This window comes from Saccopteryx leptura, chromosome 3, assembly GCF_036850995.1.
Source record: "Saccopteryx leptura isolate mSacLep1 chromosome 3, mSacLep1_pri_phased_curated, whole genome shotgun sequence".
Lineage (NCBI taxonomy): Eukaryota > Metazoa > Chordata > Mammalia > Chiroptera > Emballonuridae > Saccopteryx > Saccopteryx leptura.
Window position 1 is genome coordinate 94608689 of NC_089505.1, and position 18890 is coordinate 94627578.

The following is an 18890-nucleotide window of genomic DNA, read 5'->3' on the forward strand; positions in this document are numbered from 1 at the left end:
AAAAAAAAAAAAAAAAAGAAATCCCTAGGTTGCCGGCCTGAATATGAGCTCATTCGGCTTGAGCACAGACTCACCAGCTTGAGTGCAGGGTCACTGCCTTGAGCGTGGGATCACAGACATGACCCCATTATCACTGGCTTAAGCCCAAGGTCATTGGCTTGAGCAAGGGTCACTCGCTCTGCTATAGGCCCCCCGTCACGGCAAATATGAGAAAGCAACCAATGAACAAATAAGGAGCTGCAATGAAGAACTGATGCTTCTCATCTCTCTCCCTTCCTGTCTGTTTCTATCTGTCCCTCTCTCACTGTCTCTGTCACAAAAAAAGAAAATGCTACAGTAACTAAGGAAGCCTAAAGTTATATTTCTAAGTGTTTGTTTTAATTTTATAAAGAAAAGCCTACTTAACTAAAACAGCAGGTTAGCATAATTATCTTCATTATTACTTCCTATTTACGTAGTGTTGTGGTCAGTACAAGGAAGTTATTCGTAAACTTAAAAGAATTGAAGGAAAAAATTATTTTTCAGATTCCAAACAACACAATTGCACCAAATGTTTGTTGCCTACCAGAATCTGATTTAGGAAGAAATGCAAAATGACACATATGTATGGGGGGCACTTAAAATTTAGATGTTACAAAAAAATTTATTAACATTCACTTGCAGTGGTATAGATATCAAATTTATAATAATCAAGATTTGGTCTGGCCTGACCTGTGGTGGCGCAGTGGATGAAGTGTCAACCTGGAACCCCGAGGTCACTGGTTTGAAACCCTGGGCTTGCCTGGTCAAGGGACACATGGGAGTTGATACTTCCTGCTCCTCACCCTTCTCTCTCTTTCTCAGTCTCTTTCTCTGTCTCTCCTCTCTAAAAAAAAATGAATAAATAATAAATAATAATTTTAAAAGGATTTAAAAAAAAAGATGAAGTTGACCAGGCGGTAGTGCAGTAGATAGAGTAGGCCTGGGATACTGAGGACCCAGGTTTGAAACCCCAAGATTGCCAGCTTGAGCGTGGGGTGACCAGCTTGAGTGTGGGGTGCCCAGCCTGAGCGTGGGATCATAGACATGACCCCAGCATCACTAGCTTGAGCCCAAAGGTCGCTGGTTTGAGCAAGGGGTCACTGGGTCAGCTGGAGCCCCCCCAGTTAAGGCACATATAAGAAAGTAATCAATGAACTAGGGTGCTGCAACTATGAGTTGATGCTTCTCATCACACTCCCTCCCTGTCTCTCTCACACTAAAAGAACAACAACAAAAAGAAACAAGATGTAGGCCTGACCTGTGGTGGTGTGGTACAGTGGTCTCCAACCTTTTTTGGGCCACGGACCAGTTTAATGTCAGAAAATATTTTCACAGACCGGCCTTTAGGGTGTGACGGATAAATGTATCATGTGACCGAGACAAGCATCAAGAGTGAGTCTTAGACGGATGTAACAGAGGGAATCTGGTCATTTTTTAAAAATAAAACATTGTTCAGACTTAAATATAAATAAAACAGAAATAATGTAAGTTATTTATTCTTTCTCTGCACACGGGTACCAAATGGCCCACGGACTGGTACCGGTCCGCGGCCCGGGGGTTGGGGACCACTGGTATAGTGGATAAAGCGTTGGCACAGAATGCTGAGATTGCCAGTTTGAAACTCCAGGCTTGCCCAATCAAGGCACAGAAAGGAATCAACTACTTTGATATCATGCTTCCCACTTCTTCCCCCTCTTTCTCTCCCTCTGTCTCTGTCTCTCTCTCCTCTATCTAAAAATCAATAAAAAATTTTAAAAACAAGATATAGTTCGCCCTGGCCAGTTTGCTCAGTGCATACAGCATCAGCCCGGCATAAAGACATCCCAGTTCACCCTGGTCCGGGAACACATGAGAAGTGACCATCTACTTCTTCCTCCTCCCCTTTCTCTCTCTCTCTCTCTCTCTCTCTCTCTCTCTCTCTCTTCCCCTCCCACAGCCATGGCTCAATTTATTCGAGCACAGCTGGCAGGGGTGCTGAGGATTGCTCAGTCAAGCCTCTGCCTCAGGCACTTAAAATAGCCTGGTTACAAGTGGCCCCAGATGGGAGATGCTAGGTGGATCCCAGTCAGGGCACATGCAGGAGTCTGTCTCTCTGTCTCCCCTCTCACTTAAAAAAATTAATAAAAATAAAATAAAATGCCTATATTTTATGCACTCATCTGAATCTCTCACAATTAAAAAAATCTAGATAAACCTGTTAACACTATTTAGACAATATATCAAGATTTCTGCAGGTGAACTTTCATTCTGAGCATGAGCTCACATATTTCACCTAAAACAGTTTCAGCTAGTAGTGCACAGCAAAACCAACCTGCCAAAGGCAGAAAGAACAACCAAGTTATTAGGAACGCAGATGAAAAAGGAGGAAATCTTAAGGTTCCAGTTCTTCTCAAATTTTAATGTGAATCTCATTAAACTACACAGTTGGCTTTATTAGGCCTGGAGTCGGATCTTCCTGCAGTCTAACCTTGGTGATACCAATACTGCCAGTTCGTGGACTCTGAGTACCAAGTTCCTAAAGTAACCATTAAAATGCAGCTGGTATTAACACTAGATGATAAAAAAAAAAAGGGAATCAATAGGTATTGAGGGTATGTATCAGGTGTCTTATTTCATATAATCCTACCTTAACTCCATCAGGGACATATTATCAGTCATATATTTTTTTTCTTCTATTTTTCTGAAGTTGGAAACGGGAAGGCAGTCAGACAGACTCCCGCATGCGCCCAACCGGGATCCACTCGGCATGCCCACCAGGGGGCGATGCTCTGCCCATCTAGGGTGTTGCTCTGTTGCAACCAGGGCCATTCTAGCGCCTGAGGCAGAGGCCACAGAGCCATCCTCAGTGCCTGGGCCAATTTTGCTCCAGTAGAGCCTTGGCTGTGGGAGGGGAAGAGAGAGACAGAGAGGAAGGAGAGGGGGAGGGGTGGAGAAGCAGATGGGTGCTTCTCCTGTGTGCCCTGGCCGGGAATCAAACCCGGGACTCCTGCACGGCAGGCCAACGCTCTACCACTGAGCCAACCGGCCAGGGTTTATCAGTCATATTTTACAGATGAGGACAGTGGTGCTCAGCTAAATTAATTTGCTATGATTACATAGCTTTGTAAAAAGAAAAAGAACCAGACATGAACCCAATTTTGTGACTCTATTTTTAAAAGATAGTATAAATCAGTCATTGAAATTAATTTAAAATTATCCTCAACAAAATAATAACATGTCCCATTACATGGTATCTTACATACAGACTGTCACCTTCACCCATTAGCTCATTCTTCAAAATGTTCTTCCCTTTATTGTGACTCCTGGTCATTGTTATCCACATTTAATAGCGCAGCAAACGCCTACTATCTAACTTCCCTCACTCCGGTCTCTTGCTCCATCAAATCTGTTTTGCAGTCTCTAGGAAGGAGTTCACATAATGTTTTATTTGTGAAAAGTTTTATAAAAATGCTGTTTCAGGAAGTAAATTCAAAGTATCCTATGATCCCACAATACTCCTATTGAATCTCTATTTGCGTATGGAGCCAGCTTCCACACTGACACACAAAAATATCCTGCAAAGAACATAATACATTTTGACAAGAAGCTGTAAGAAAATGGAAATTTTCAATTCCACTTACATTTTTTTCTGGTGGTGGTCAAAGCAAAGGAATTCATGAAAAGTAAATAATGTCTTGACCACTCCCTATCCCCAGGACCCCTAAAGGACAGTAGTGGCTGTATACATGAAGTCAATCTGTTTCACAGCTTACTTGATCATAAAATAATCATCTAGTAGGTAAATTTCCTGGAGATTGTCTCTAAAGATAGGAATAGGTCCAAGAATCTTAATTTTTTTTAAAGTGAATTTATTGGAGTGACACTGGTTAATATAATTATACAGGTGCCCAAATCTACAACATGTCTCTGTATACTGTAGTGTGTGCACCCGCCCAAGTCAGGTCTTTGCTCATTGCCATTTATCCCTCCTATACCCTAATCCACCCCCCCACCCCACCCCTGGCAATCACCACACTGTTGTCTGTGTCCATGAGTTTTTTTGTCCTTTTTTACTTAATCCTTCCAATCCCCTTACCCAGCCCATCATCCCAACAGTTCTCAGCCTGTTCTCTATGTATGAATCTGTCCCAATTTTGCTTGTTAGCTCATTTTATTCATGAGATTTCCCATATGAGTGAAATCATATGGTACCTGTCTCTCTCCGACTGGCTTATTTCACTTAGCCTAACACTCTCTAGGTCCATCCATGCTGTCGCAATCGGTAAGATTTCTTTCTTTTTTATGGCCGTACAGTATGCCATTCTGTAAATGTACCATTGCTTTTTTATCCACTCATCTACTGATGAGCACTTGGGCTGCTTCCAGATCCTGGCTATTGTAAATAATGCTGCAATGAACAGAGGGGTGCATACATTCTTTCAAATTAGTGTTTCAGGATTCTTAGGATATAGTCCCAGAAATGGGCTCACTGGATCAAAAGGCAGTTCCACTTAAACATTTTTTTTCCTTGGAAGAGAGGGAGGGGTATCAACTCATAATTGCTCACTTTAGTTGTTCATTGATTGCTTCTTCTTATATATGCCTTGATGGGGGGGAGGGGTCAAGCCAAGGCAATGAGCCAGTGACCCTGAGATCACGTTGATGATCTCACACTCAAGCCAGCGACCCCACACTCAAGCTGGAAAGCTTGTGCTCAAGTTGGAGGAGCCCACACTCAAGCTAGTGACCTCAAGGTTTCAAACTTGAGTGCTCAGCATCATAGGTTGGTGCTCTATCAACTGCATCACCACCAATCAGGCCCATTTTTAATTTTTTGAGGCAACCCCATACTGCTTTCCATAGTGGCTGTACCAATCTGCATTCCTACCAACAATGCATGAGTATTCCCTTTTCTCCACACCCTCACCAACCCTTGTTTGTTGATTTATTGATGATAGCCATTCTGACAGGTATGAGGTGATATTTCATTATGGTTTTAATTTACATTTCTCTGATGACTAGTTACATGGAGCACCTTTCATATGTCTATTTGCCATCTGTATGTCCTCTTTAGAAAAGTATTTATTCAGGTCTTTTGGCCCCCCCCCCTTTTTGTGGCAAAGACAGAGAGAGTCAGAGAGAGGGACAGATAGGGACTGACAGACAGGAAGGGAGAGAGATAAGAAACATCAATTCTTCGTTGCGGCTCCTTAGTTCTTCATTGATTGGCCGGGTGACCCCTTGCTCGAGCCAGCAACGTTGTGCTCAAGCTGGTGAGCTTTGCTCAAACCTGATGAGCCTGCGCTCAAGCTGGCAACTTCAGGGTCTCGAACCTGGGTCCTCCACATCCCAGTCCAACGCTCTATCCACTGCACCACTGCCTGGTCAGGCTCTTTTGCCCATTTTTTAATTGGATTGCTTTTTATTGGTATTGAGTCTTATAAAGGAATCTTAATTTTTTTAACAAGCACCACAGCAGATCCAAGTTCAGAAAACCTTCAGTAATACTTCTAAAACAGAGCTTATGTTCTCATTTATAGTTTTCCTATGCCGTGCAACAGGTTTAAATATAGCCAATAAAACTTCCAGGAAAATATCAAATATTATAGCAGAAAGTATTTAAAATTATGAAACTGAACCCATCCATTAAAAGAACCTAGAAATAGTGAAGCCCCAACAACAATGAGCTCTGTTTCTAATAGCATTTCCTGTAAAAAAACAAGGTCTTCCTAGAAAAATGACTGACTTCAGGTCAAGGAGGAGAGTACAGATTAACCTGAGATATCCTGCTGTGACAGAAAACAACCCAAAGACCAATGGGGGCATGTCAAAAGGACACAACACCAGCTTGAAAGAGAGACTTATACTAGCCAAAGGTCAGCATCAAAAATACTAATGGCGGCCCTGGCCGGTTGGCTCAGCGGTAGAGCGTCGGCCTGGCGTGCGGAAGTCCCGGGTTCGATTTCCGGCCAGGGCACACAGGAGAAGCGCCCATTTGCTTCTCCACCCCTCCGCCACGCTTTCCTCTCTGTCTCTCTCTTCCCCTCCCTCAGCTAAGGCTCCATTGGAGCAAAGATGGCCCGGGTGCTGGGGATGGCTCTGTGGCCTCCGCCTCAGGCGCTAGAGTGGCTCTGGTCGCAACATGGCGACGCCCAGGATGGGCAGAGCATCGCCCCCTGGTGGGCAGAGCGTCGCCCCATGGTGGGCTTGCCGGGTGGATCCCGGTCGGGCGCATGCGGGAGTCTGTCTGACTGTCTCTCCCTGTTTCCAGCTTCAGAAAAATGGGAAAAAAATAAAAAATAAAAATAAAAATAAATACTAGTGGCTATAATTAAGTGTAAAATAATGACTAAAAATTGACATGCCTATAGCAATACAAAAAGTAGAGAAGAGGCCCTGGCCGGTTGGCTCAGCGGTAGAGCGTCGGCCTGGCGTGCGGGGGACTCGGGTTCGATTCCCGGCCAGGGCACATAGGAGAAGCGCCCATTTGCTTCTCCACCCCCCCCTCCTTCCTCTCTGTCTCTCTCTTCCCCTCCCGCAGCCAAGGCTCCATTGGAGCAAAAATGGCCCGGGCGCTGGGGATGGCTCCTTGGCCTCTGCCCCAGGCGCTAGAGTGGCTCTGGTCGCGGCAGAGCGATGCCCCGGAGGGGCAGAGCATCGCCCCCTGGTGGGCAGAGCATCGCCCCTGGTGGGCGTGCCTGGTGGATCCCGGTCGGGCGCATGCGGGTGTCTGTCTGACTGTCTCTCCCCGTTTCCAGCTTCAGAAAAAAAAAAGAAAAAAAGTAGCAAAGAAACTCATTTGCAACCACTGAAATGACAATTCTTTACTAAGAAAATTTACAATGAAAAACAGAATTATACTACCATATTAGGAATGACTGTTAATAGCTCATTCTCAATTAATATCTTGCCAGCTAATAAACACAGAAGGAATCTTTTGCAATCTCCAATGAAACAACTAATTTGGGTAAGGCTCATTAACGGATGCTCAAACCAACAGGTAAAATATGGCTGAGACACAGAATAATTACATTGTGTTAAACTGCCACCCAAATCCTGGCCAGATGGCTCAGTTGGCTGGAACATCATCCTGAAGCACAGAGGCTGCCGGTTCGATCCTCAGTGAGGGCATATACAGGAACAGATCAGTATCTCTGTCACTCTCTCTCTCTCCCTTCCTCTCTCTAAAATCAATAAAATAAGCATTTAAAAGATTAAAATTAAAAAAATAAACTGCCAGCCTGACCAGTGGTGGCGTGGCGGATAATGAGTCGACCTGGAACACTGAGGTCACCGGTTTAAAACCCGGAGCTTGCCTGGTCAAGGCACATACAGGACTTGATGCTTCCTGCTCCTCCCACCTCGTCTCTCTCTCTCTCTCTCTGCTCTTCCCACCTCATCCGTCTCTCTCTCTCTCTCTCTTCTCTCTGAAATGAGTAGATAAAATCTAAAAAAAAAAAGAAGGTGAGCAAACATTCTTTGCCTGACCTGTGTGATGCAGTGGGTAAAGCGTCAACCTAGAATGCTAAGGCCGATGGTTCGAAATCTTGGGCTTCCCTGGTCAAGGCACATACAAGAAGCAACTACTATAAGTTGATGCTTCCTGCTCCTCCCTCCACATTTCTCTCTATCCTCCCTCTAAAATCAATAAATAAAATCTTTAAAAATAATAATAAGTAAGTAAACTGCTGCCCACAGATTATTTGATCATTGTAATGAAAAAAATCTGACATCAAGTATGATCTGAGTATACAGTGTCACAAAGGACCACAAATGTGAATATTACTAAGCCTTCATTCTTGTCTTAAAAGAGGATAAAGGAAGGAGTTAAATGATATAAGGAAATATTGAGACAAGTCAAGAATGTCAAAAATTCTACCAGAGAACCAGACCAGTCTCTTCAAAGTCAATGTCACTGAGGAAAAGCAAATTAAAGAGAGCTGTCTTAGATTAAGAAGCAAAATCTAGCCCTGGCCGGTTGGCTCAGCGGTAGAGCATCGGCTTGGCATGCGGGGTACCCGGGTTCAATTCCCGGCCAGGGCACATAGGAGAAGCGCCCATTTGCTTCTCCACCCCCCCCCCCTTCTTCTCTGTCTCTCTCTATCTTCCCCTCCAGCAGCCAAGGCTCTATTGGAGCAAAGATGGCCCGGGCGCTGGGGATGGCTCCTTGGCCTCTGCCTCAGGCGCTACGGTGGCTCTGGTCACGGCAGAGTGACCCCCCCCCCCGAGGGGCAGAGCATCGCCCCCTGGTGGGCAGAGCATCGCCCATGGTGGGCGTGCCAGGTGGATCCCGGTCGGGCGCATGGGGGAGTCTGTCTGACTGTCTCTCCCCGTTTCCAGCTTCAGAAAAATACAAAAAAAAAAAAAAAAAGAAGCAAAATCTGGGGTCTCTGGGCCTCATTTCCCCTATCTCTGAGAAGGAGCTACCTCCTTCTCTGTTCCCCTTTAAAAAGGACCTCTCATTGTTACAGGATTTTAGCTAATATGTTGCTGGGTCCCCACAGTTTGGGGATGGGGGCAAAATGTTAATCTCCGTGAGGCAAAAGAGAGATAGACTTGGGGTTAGGTGTTAAGAGGGCAGGGCACTGCCACCTCTGAGAGCCTCCAGGAGAAGTTCCTGGGACACAGCCACTGCTGCCCAATTCCATGGATCCCACCTGACAAGGGCACCCCAACATGGGAGGATCAATGCAGAGAATGAACCTTCCCCAAGGCATAGGCCCATGGGGCCCGGCCCACAGAATTACGGCAGCAGCATGAGCCCACCACCCAACTCCCTCGACCCCGCCATGCCTGGGATTAACATGGGCCCAGGAGCTGGCAGACCCTGGCCCAACCCTCACAGTGCTAACTCAATTTCATACTCCTCCTCATCACCCGGTACCTATGTGGGACCCCCTGGCGGAGGTGGCCCACCAGGAACACCCATCATGCCTAGTCCTGCAGATTCAACAAATTACAGTGACAACATCTACACAACGATTAATCCGGTGCCACCTGGAGGCAGCCGGTCCAACTTCCCCATGGGTCCAGGCTCGGACGGCCCGATGGGCGGCATGGGCAGCATGGAGCCACACCACATGAACGGATCGTTAGGGTCAGGTGACATAGATGGATTTCCAAAAAATTCTCCTAACAACTTAAGTGGCATTAGCAATCCTCCAAACACCCCTCGAGACGACGGCGAGCTAGGAAGGAACTTCCTCCACTCCTTCCAGAACGACAATTATTCTCCAAGCATGACGATGAGTGAGTGATTACCCCTCCTCTTCTCCGAGATGCTGAGAGCCAGCACTGCAGGCGGGAAGATGCCAGATATTACGCAAGTAGAAGTGAGGTGTCATTACCCAGGAGCTGGGGGAGGCACATCTCCCAGCTCCCCCTCCATCCCCACCCTGCTCTCCACTCCCCCCACCTTCTCCAATTTTAGTTTCACTCAATAAAAAGGCCAAACTTTTTATTCCATAAAACATGAAGGACAGAACTCAAAATAAAAATATATTTCAAGTCCAAAAAAAAAGCAGCAGCAAAATCTAAATAACAGCCAAATGCAATTTGAAAATCCTGATTGGACCCTGGTTCACACTCTTTAATTCTATGTACTTGCTATTCCTTCTGTCCCCAAAACTTAGCATTAAACATCCTGCCTTGTGTTTTTCAGCCTGAACATTACCTTCTCACTGAGGCCTTCTCTAACCCACCAATCTCAATTACAGTCATGTGCTGCATAATGACGTTTCTGTCAAGGATGGACCACATATGCGACAACAGTATACCAGAAAGCCTCGGTCTATAGCTAGCTATACCATCCAGATTTGCGTTAACCACAGTCTATGATGTTTGTATAACAAAATTGCCTAATGACACATTTCTCAGAATGTATCCCCATTGTTAAGCTGTGCATGACTGTAATTAGTCTTCCCTTTCTAACCCATGTCATTATCACATCTTGTTTTTTTTGTAGTACCTATTATTATCTGAAATTTTATTCATTCATTAATTGCTTTCTCCAATCTCAAACTAAGATCCAGGAAATGAGAGACCTTGCCTATTTTTGTCCTCAGTATCCCGAACACCTTAAACTGTGCCTAGCACAAAGTAGCATCCAATAAATGTTTGTTGAATGAATGGACCAATGAAACAAATTGGCAAGAAAATTCAACAGCCACTTGAGATCATGTAATGCTTCAGAAAGCTCATGAGAAACATCAACCCATAAGAATCAAAAGTACAGTAAGTTCTGCCCTGGCCAGATAGCTTGGTTGGTTAAAGCATCGTCCTGAAGCACAGAGGATGCCAGTTCAATCCCCAGGCAGGGCACATACAGGAAACACACAGATGTTTCTATCTGTTTCTCCCTTCCTCTCTCACTGAAATTAAAAATAAAAAAGTGCAGTGAGTTCTCAATGTCATCAATAGGTTCTGTGACTTTAAGCAAAAAAGTATATAACAGCCCTGGCCGGTTGGCTCAGTGGTAGAGCGTCGGCCTGGCGTGCAGGAGTCCCGGGTTCGATTCCCGGCCAGGGCACACAGGAGAAGCACCCATCTGCTTCTCCACCCCCCGCCCTTCCTCTCTGTCTCTCTCTTCCCCTCCCACAGCCGAGGCTCCATTGGAGCAAAAAAAAAGAAGATGGCCCGGGCGCTGGGGATGGCTCCTTGGCCTCTGCCCCAGGCGCTAGAGTGGCTCTGGTCGGGACAGAGCGACGCCCCGGATGGGCAGAGCATCGCCCCCTGGTGGGCGTGCCGGGTGGATCCCAGTCGGGCGCATGCAGGAGTCTGTCTGACTGCTTCCCCGTTTCCAGCTTCGGAAAAGAAAAAAAAAAAAAGTATATAACAAAACCTATCTTACCATAGTGCTAATAGATATAAACAAAAGTGAAGTTCCTATAGCAGCTCATCAACAATATAAGAAAACAATGTTGTACAAAATGTCAATAACCTACTATATATGCTGAATGTTTGAGTATCTAATATGTAAGCAATAAAAGTGCCTGTAAGGCACTAAAAATATTACATATGAAGTATACTGCATGATATATCCTTTTTAAGCTATTGGGCAGGAATTAATTAGCACAGAAATTTTCTTTTAGGACATAAACTTTAACCTAATTGTGTGAGCGCAACAGTGGTTACCTGATAGAGCATACAGGAGACACTACAGAGCTGGACAGAGTAGTTAAATGGAAAAAAAAAAAATGCCCTTCTACCTAGGAAGATAAATGTTCCAGTTATCTGGATGAAAATGATATATATGGGAGGCAGTGAGACTATCCTGACACAAACAGACCGCATGACAGGTGTCATGGAAAATAAGGCTGGAAATGTACAATGAGGGCCATATGGAAAACTTCCAAGATAAGTAGGGGAGATAGGCAATAATGAGTTACCCAAAGTTCTTAATCAGAGGAGAAAGCATTAAGATGATAGTCCTTTAAGACTGGTCTGTCATAAACTATCACTTCAATCTTAAGCATTTCCAAAGATTACCAAGGAGAAAAACTCAAATAATAGCAGCCACTGTTTATGGAGTGTTGACCACGTGTTAGGGCTTTAGTTAAATATTTCATACATATGTCATGAAGTAGGACTTGAACTTCCATTTTGAAGATGAAGGAGACTGAGATCACATAACTAGCAAATAGCAGAGCACTGGCAGTAAGACCACCTAAGAACTTTAATACTGATTCAGTCTGCCTTCAGCTCATAAAAGTCTGGTCTAGAGTCATGGCAGCAACTATCGTAAGGAACAGGGAAATCTGAGGGATACTGAAAAGGTAATACAGAACTACGTGGCAGGATACAAGAGGAAAAAGTATTAAAAAAATTATTCCTGGCCCTGGCCGGTTGGCTCAGTGGTAGAGCGTCGGCCTGGCGTGCAGAAGTCCAGGGTTCGATTCCCGGCCAGGGCACACAGGAGAAGCGCCCATCTGCTTCTCCACCCCTCCCCCTCTCCTTCCTCTCTGTCTCTCTCTTCCTCTCCCGCAGCGAGGCTCCACTGGAGCAAAGATGGCCCGGGCGCTGGGGATGGCTCCTTGGCCTCTGCCCCAGGCGCTAGAGTGGCTCTGGTCGCAACAAAACGACGCCCCAGAGGGGCAGAGCGTCGCCCCCTGGTGGGCATGCCAGGTGGATCCCGGTTGGGTGCATGCGGGAGTCTGTCTGACTGTCTCTCCCCGTTTCCAGGTTCAGAAATAAAAAATAAATTTAAAAAAAAATTATTCCCAGTTTTATGGTCTATCAGACCAAAATAAAATCATTCTATCTACGCGCAGGCGTCCCCAAACTATGGCCCGCGGGCCGCATGTGGCCCCCTGAGGCCATTTATCCGGCCCCCCGCCGCACTCCCAGAAGGGGCACCTCTTTCATTGGTGGTCAGTGAGAGGAGCACTGTATGTGGCGGCCCTCCAACGGTCTGAGGGACAGTGAACTGGCCCCCTGTGTAAAAAGTTTGGGGACCTCTGATACGGAAATGGGAATATTAAAAGGGGAACTTCATTGATGAAGGTTTTTATCTTAAAGTTGGAGAGATGAAATAGTGGACTCAGTTGTGAATACCTGGACAGCTAAGTTACATGATATGCTCTATTAACATCGCTGGGAAACCAGAAGCATAAAGGAAAAATCACGTTAGATGGATTTAAGAGATATCAGAGCAGTACTGTCAAATGAAGACATGAATAAGACCAACTCTCCCATCAAGGACAGAGAGAGCAGCACAGGAGAAAAAGAAAGCATGTACTCTTGATTCGGGACAGGTATGCCACTGGGACTACACTATAAGGAAGCTAGGAGATAAGTTCCCCTTGTCCCAGTTTAATGTCCCATAAAACATTAATAATGTTTAAAATTTGAGTGTTTACCATGTGCTAGACAATATACTAAGAAGTTCACATGCATTTCCACATTTAATTTTCCTATAATATAGACATCATTAGCCACATTTTATGGATTAAAAAAACTGAGACTCAGAGAAACTAAGGTCCATAACCAAGGAAAGGAGCAAAACTAGGGTATGAGCCTGGGTCCACCTAGGGCCAAAGCTTATCTTAATTACTATATTAAAATAAGTGATATCAAGCCACAAAGAATATGTAAACCATTGTTACCTTTTAAAAAAGATTATGGTAATATATACACAATATAAAATGTTATTTTAACCATTTTTAAGTATGTAGTTCAGTGGCATTAAGCACATTCACATTGTTGTGCAACCATCACTACCAACCATCTCCAGAACTTTGTTACTATCCCAAGCTGAAAGTCCATACCCATTAAACACTAACTCCCCATTCCGCCCTCTCCCCTGCAACTACCATTCTACTTCCTGTCACTATGAAGGGGACTATTCCAGGTACCTCATGTAAGTGTAATCATACAATATTTGTTCTTTTGTGTCTGGCTTATTTCACCTAGCATACTGTCTTTAAGATTTCATTATCATTAAGTTACTTTTTTAAGTTACTTTTTTTAAGTTAAATAAAATTTGAAATTCTAACCCACCTGTCATTATGCATCTTTATAGGAATTCTCTTCCAAAATTCCATTATGATGATTTATGAATCACACTTTTAGAAAATAAAACTGTTTACACTGAGAAAAAGGGGAGAGATGAGAACGATAAGACAAATCAAAATTTGAAGGACACACAGGAACATAAAACTTTAGATTCACTCATTAATAAAGAAGAAAACAGCTTTTGCTTGATCTTGACTAGATCAAAGGGTTTATTTGGAAAGATGTTATTAAATATATCAAAGCGAAAGCTAAGAAAGCAGTCCTGCCAACACAACATTGCTTGATCCCAAGACAAGACACAACACTGTTGTGTGACCAGGTGGTGGCACAGTGAGTGGATAGAGCGACCTGGGATGCTGAGGACCCAGGTTTGAAACCCCAAGGTCACTGGATTGAGTGTGGGGTCATTGGCTTGAGCATGGGATTACTGACATGATCCCATGGTTGCTGACTTAAGCCCAAGGTTGCTGGCTTGAGCAAGGGATCACTGTCACAGCAGAAGCCAGTGGGGCAAGGCACATATAAGAAGCAACCAATAAACAACTAAAGTGACACAACCATAAGTTGATGTTTCTCATTTCTCTCCCTTCCTGCCTGTTTCTCTCTCTCTCGCTCCCTCCCTCTCTCTAAAAAAAAAGACAAGACACTGTTGCTTTTTTACAAGAGAGAGCAAGACTACTAGTTTTTTAAAAAAAAAAGCACTGGCTGGATAGCTCTATTGGTTAGATCCCCAGTCAGGGCACATATAGAACAGACTGACGTTCTTGTCTGTCTGTCTGTCTCCCCCCCCTTCCTTTCTCACAAAAATCAGTAAACTTAAAAATAAATAAAAAAGTCCCTAGCCGGAAAGCTCAGTTGGTTAGAGCATTATCTGAAAGTGCAGAAGTTGCTGGTTCAATTCCCAGTCAGGGCACATAGAGGAATAGCTCGATGTTCCTGTATTTCTCCCTCTCTTTCCCTCTCCCTTCCTCTCACACTAAAATCAATAAATAAAAATTAAAAACAGCCCTGGCCAGTTGGCTCAGCAGTAGAGCATCGGCCTGGCGTGCAGGAGTCCCAGGTTCGATTCCCGGCCAGGGCACACAGGAGAAGCGCCCATCTGCTTCTCCACCCCTCCCCCTCTCCTTCCTCTCTGTCTCTCTCTTCCCCTCCTGCAGCGAGGCTCCATTGGAGCAAAGATGGCCTGGGCGCTGGGGATGGCTCCATGGCCTTTGCCTCAGGCACTAGAATGGCTCTGGTTGCAACAGAGCGACACCCCAGACGGGCAGAACATCGCCCCCTGGTGGGCATGCTGGGTGGATCCTGGTCGGGCGCATGTGGGAGTCTGTCTGAATGCCTCCCCGTTTCCAACTTCAGAAAAATACAAAAAAAAAAAATTAAAAATAAATTTTAAGAAAGGTCCTGGCTGGTTGGCTCAGGGGACAGAGCGTCGACCAAGCGTGCAGACATCCCGGGTTCAATCCTTAGGGCACACATGAGAAATGACCATCTGCTTCTCTTCCCCTCCCTTTCCCCCTTCTCTCTCTCTTCCCTTCTCACAGTCAGTGGCTTGGTTGTTCTGAGCATAAGACTCAGGCACTGAGGTTACCTCCATTGATTTAAGCATTGGTCCCCCAGACAGTGGTTGCCGGGTGGATCCCAGTCTGGTGCATGCAGGATTCTGTTTATCTCCTCTCCTCTCGCTTTAAGAAAAAAAAAAGGACCTAGTCGGTTGGCTCAGTGGTAGAGCGCTGACACAGTGTGTGGATGCCCAGGTTCAACTCCCAGTCAGGGCACACAGGGGAAGCAACCATTTCTCCTCCCGCAGCCATGGCTCAACTGGTTCAAGTGCATCGGCCTCACCCAGGGGGATCCCAGTTGTAGCCTATGCAGGAGTCTGTCTCTCTATCTCCCCTCCTCTCACTTGGAAAAGAAGGAGAAAAAAAAAGTTAATTAAATAAATTTTTAAAGAGCTTTAAGAAGAGCCCTGGCCGGTTGGCTCAGCGGTAGAGCGTCGGCCTAGCGTGCGGAGGACCCGGGTTCAATTCCCGGCCAGGGCACACAGGAGAAGCGCCCATTTGCTTCTCCACCCTTCTGCCGCGCTTTCCTCTTTGTCTCTCTCTTCCCCTCCCGCAGCCAAGGCTCCATTGGAGCAAAGATGGCCCGGGCGCTGGGGATGGCTCTGTGGCCTCTGCCTCAGGCGCTGGAGTGGCTCTGGTCGCAACATGGCGACGCCCAGGATGGGCAGAGCATCGCCCCCTGGTGGGCAGAGCATCGCCCCATGGTGGGCGTGCCAGGTGGATCCCGGTCGGGCGCATGCGGGAGTCTGTCTGACTGTCTCTCCCTGTTTCCAGCTTCAGAAAAATGAAAAAGAAAAAAAAAATTAAAAAAATTAAAAATAAATAAATAAAAAGAGCTTTAAGAAGAAATACTGAAATAAAAGGATGAATTCCATTTTCCTTTGACTTCCACTGAAAAGCCAGCAGACGAGAGAGACACTTAGTAAAACTATATTGATAAATTCATAATTAACATCAATCTTTCTCCAAATAATGAGCCAAGAGGTTCATTCCAGAAAAAATTCCTTGTTCTCCAAATCACAACACAAATTTAAAATGAAAATAATAAAAGAAACATAAACTTGGATAATTATGCCATACTAGTGAATTTCTTGGAGTAGCTGAAATAAAAAATATTCTATTCTAAATATTCAATATTCTAAGGGAATATTATTAGTTAAAACTAAAACTTGTTTGCCTTCACATAAATTAAATGAACTGCCTCAAATCTATACATTCCAAGACAAGAAAAAATAAGTTATTGTCTAAGCTAAGTTACTGTCTAGAGTAATAAAACTTTTCAAATAACTATTACTTTATATAATAATATTCATACATTTATCATATTTATATACACAGTGTGTCCGTAAAGTCATGGTGCACTTTTGACCGGTCACAGGAAAGCAACAAAAGATGATAGAAATGTGAAATCTGCACCAAATAAAAGGAAAACCCTCCCAGTTTCTGTAGGATGATGTGGCAGCATGTGCACATGTGCAGATGATGACGTAACACCGTGTATACAGCGGAGCAGCCCACGGCCATGCCAGTTGAGATGTGGACGGTACAGAGGAAAGTTCAGTGTGTTCTGTGGCTCACTAAATTCAAATCTGTGACCAAAGTGCAACGTGAATATCAGCGCGTTTATAACGGAGCGCCACCACATAGGAATAACATTACTCGGTGGGATAAGCAGTTGAAGGAAACCAGCAGTTTGGTGGAGAAACCCCGTTCTGGTAGGCCATCAGTCAGTGACGAGTCTGTAGAGGCTATACGGGATAGCTACTTAAGGAGCCCTAAAAAATCTGTGCGCGAGCCCACATCGAACTGCACTGAATAGGTATGAAACAGAGAGTTTTTCTTTTATTTGGTGCAGATTTCACATTTCTATTGTCTTTTGTTGCTTTCCTGTGACCGGTCAAAAGTGCACCATGACTTTACGGACACACTGTGTATAAATAAGCATCCAAGTACCACAAGATACTTCCACCTTTGAAGCAACACACAGAAGAGCAACTCTGGAAAATTGTAAAAAAAACTAGAGAGAAAACTTTACAAATTAAAAAGTAGAAATATAAAACAGGAACATCAGAATTCAAAATAAATGTGCTTTCCAACAGATACATGAGCAAGGAAAGGCAAAATTAAACTAGTCATAATTTTACAAGACATGTAGAAGAATATCACAAGAAACAATTTTTAAAAAGAGGCTGTATTACAAGCATGATACTGGGTGGTTTTTAAATTACTTGTCTGTAGGTCATAGCCTTCTACATGGTAACAATCTATCATACTATAGAAAATGAACAAACACATCACCTTCACTTTTCTGTCAACCACATTCATTTTCAGTTAAGACACAGATTGCACACGTTCAACTAATACTGAACCACTTAAAGGTTCCATTCAATCCAAAAACTCATAAGATTTTTGCAATATACACAACATGAAAATTAGTTATAAAACTACTACAGCGCTAAGAATAGGAACTTGTAATGGGATACATAAGTTATTACCAGATACTAAGCAATCTCAATTCACATAAATAGATTCTACAAAGTAGTTTAATTCTAACTTAATGGTCAGTTTTACCCAAAAAGGACAAGGACCTTCTCATTTTATTTATTATTGGGAGAAATAAGACAGTATTAATAACCACTTACAGTCAATCTAAGTGAGTGATAACTAAACATTAACTAAATGTGATCAAATTAAAATCAAACAGTGCTTCTGGTAGTTTACCAGTTTACAGAACAACAACAAAAGCATCACCACTCTAAATTAACACCACTGAGTAATCTGAGATATTTTAATTGCAGCTGTAATGTTTGTGTTAGTTGCCTGTGTGTATGACTCACTCTCAGAAAGGTTCTCCCAAAACTCCTGGATTTTTGAGAATGCAGAAACCATAACTGGGGCATACTGTGTGGGAAGTGTCATGACTATGAATGAATAAAAGGGAAAAAGAACTCATGATAAAAATTTTATGTAAGTTTTTATAAAAGCACGTCACTTACAAGAGGCAGATTTTTCTTCAGAATAAAGGAGAAGTTGGGGGAGCTATCCTGGCACTGAGAACCTTTGGTTGGTTGGATTCAGGGCACTTCTTCACTACAATAGACAGTACTTAACTGGTTTCCTTGTCTGGCTCCCCAACCAGACAGTGGGCAGCCTGAGACCAAAAGCTGTCTGTCTTAGAATCATTAGTACCTACTTCCCAAAATACCCAGCACACACAGGGCCCTAGATAGGTATTTTCATAAAATTGATTACTGTATAATCACTCTTACATTTACCTTTTATTTTACAATGCAGTTTTACAAACATTATTTCTTTTGATCCACAAAACAGTCTTGTAAAGTGGGAAGGGCATTATTTAACCAAATGGCTTGTGGTTTTATAGAATTGTTAATTCACTAACCTAAACAACCCTGAAATCACAAAGATAATCACATATTTGTTCACCATAGTGATAACATCTCCTAGGAACCTCAATATTCTTGTAAAACCCAGAGGTCTTGCTGGCATTTTCTGTTTCTCTTCATAATAGGCAGGAATCACACAGCTCTGAATTTTACAGAATGGTTTTAAATATATAAAGCAGTGTTAAATGAAAGTTCTTCTAGAAATCAGACATTAAGAAGCATCCTTAGCTATTTTCCTGATCCTGTTCTTTCTGTGACTCTGAGAAGGAACTACGAAAGGCAAAATGCTGGAGCGAATGATGTCATGGATGTCATGAAATTGCATCAATACCTGATGATGATTTAGCACAACAATGCAATACATTATGCCAAAAAGCATAATGTCAAACCACCAGAATGTTTTACTGCATGAATT

General features: G+C 43.8%; 1 protein-coding gene and 1 pseudogene across 1 annotated transcript in view; one reads left to right on the top strand and one right to left on the bottom strand.

The window, feature by feature from the left end:
• FBXO42 (F-box protein 42) overlaps positions 1 to 18890 on the bottom strand; it is an 81020-nt gene that overhangs the window by 60297 nt on the left and 1833 nt on the right. The gene's annotated exons all lie outside the window — the stretch shown is intronic.
• Positions 8608 to 9295, top strand: LOC136397528 (single-stranded DNA-binding protein 3 pseudogene; annotated as a pseudogene).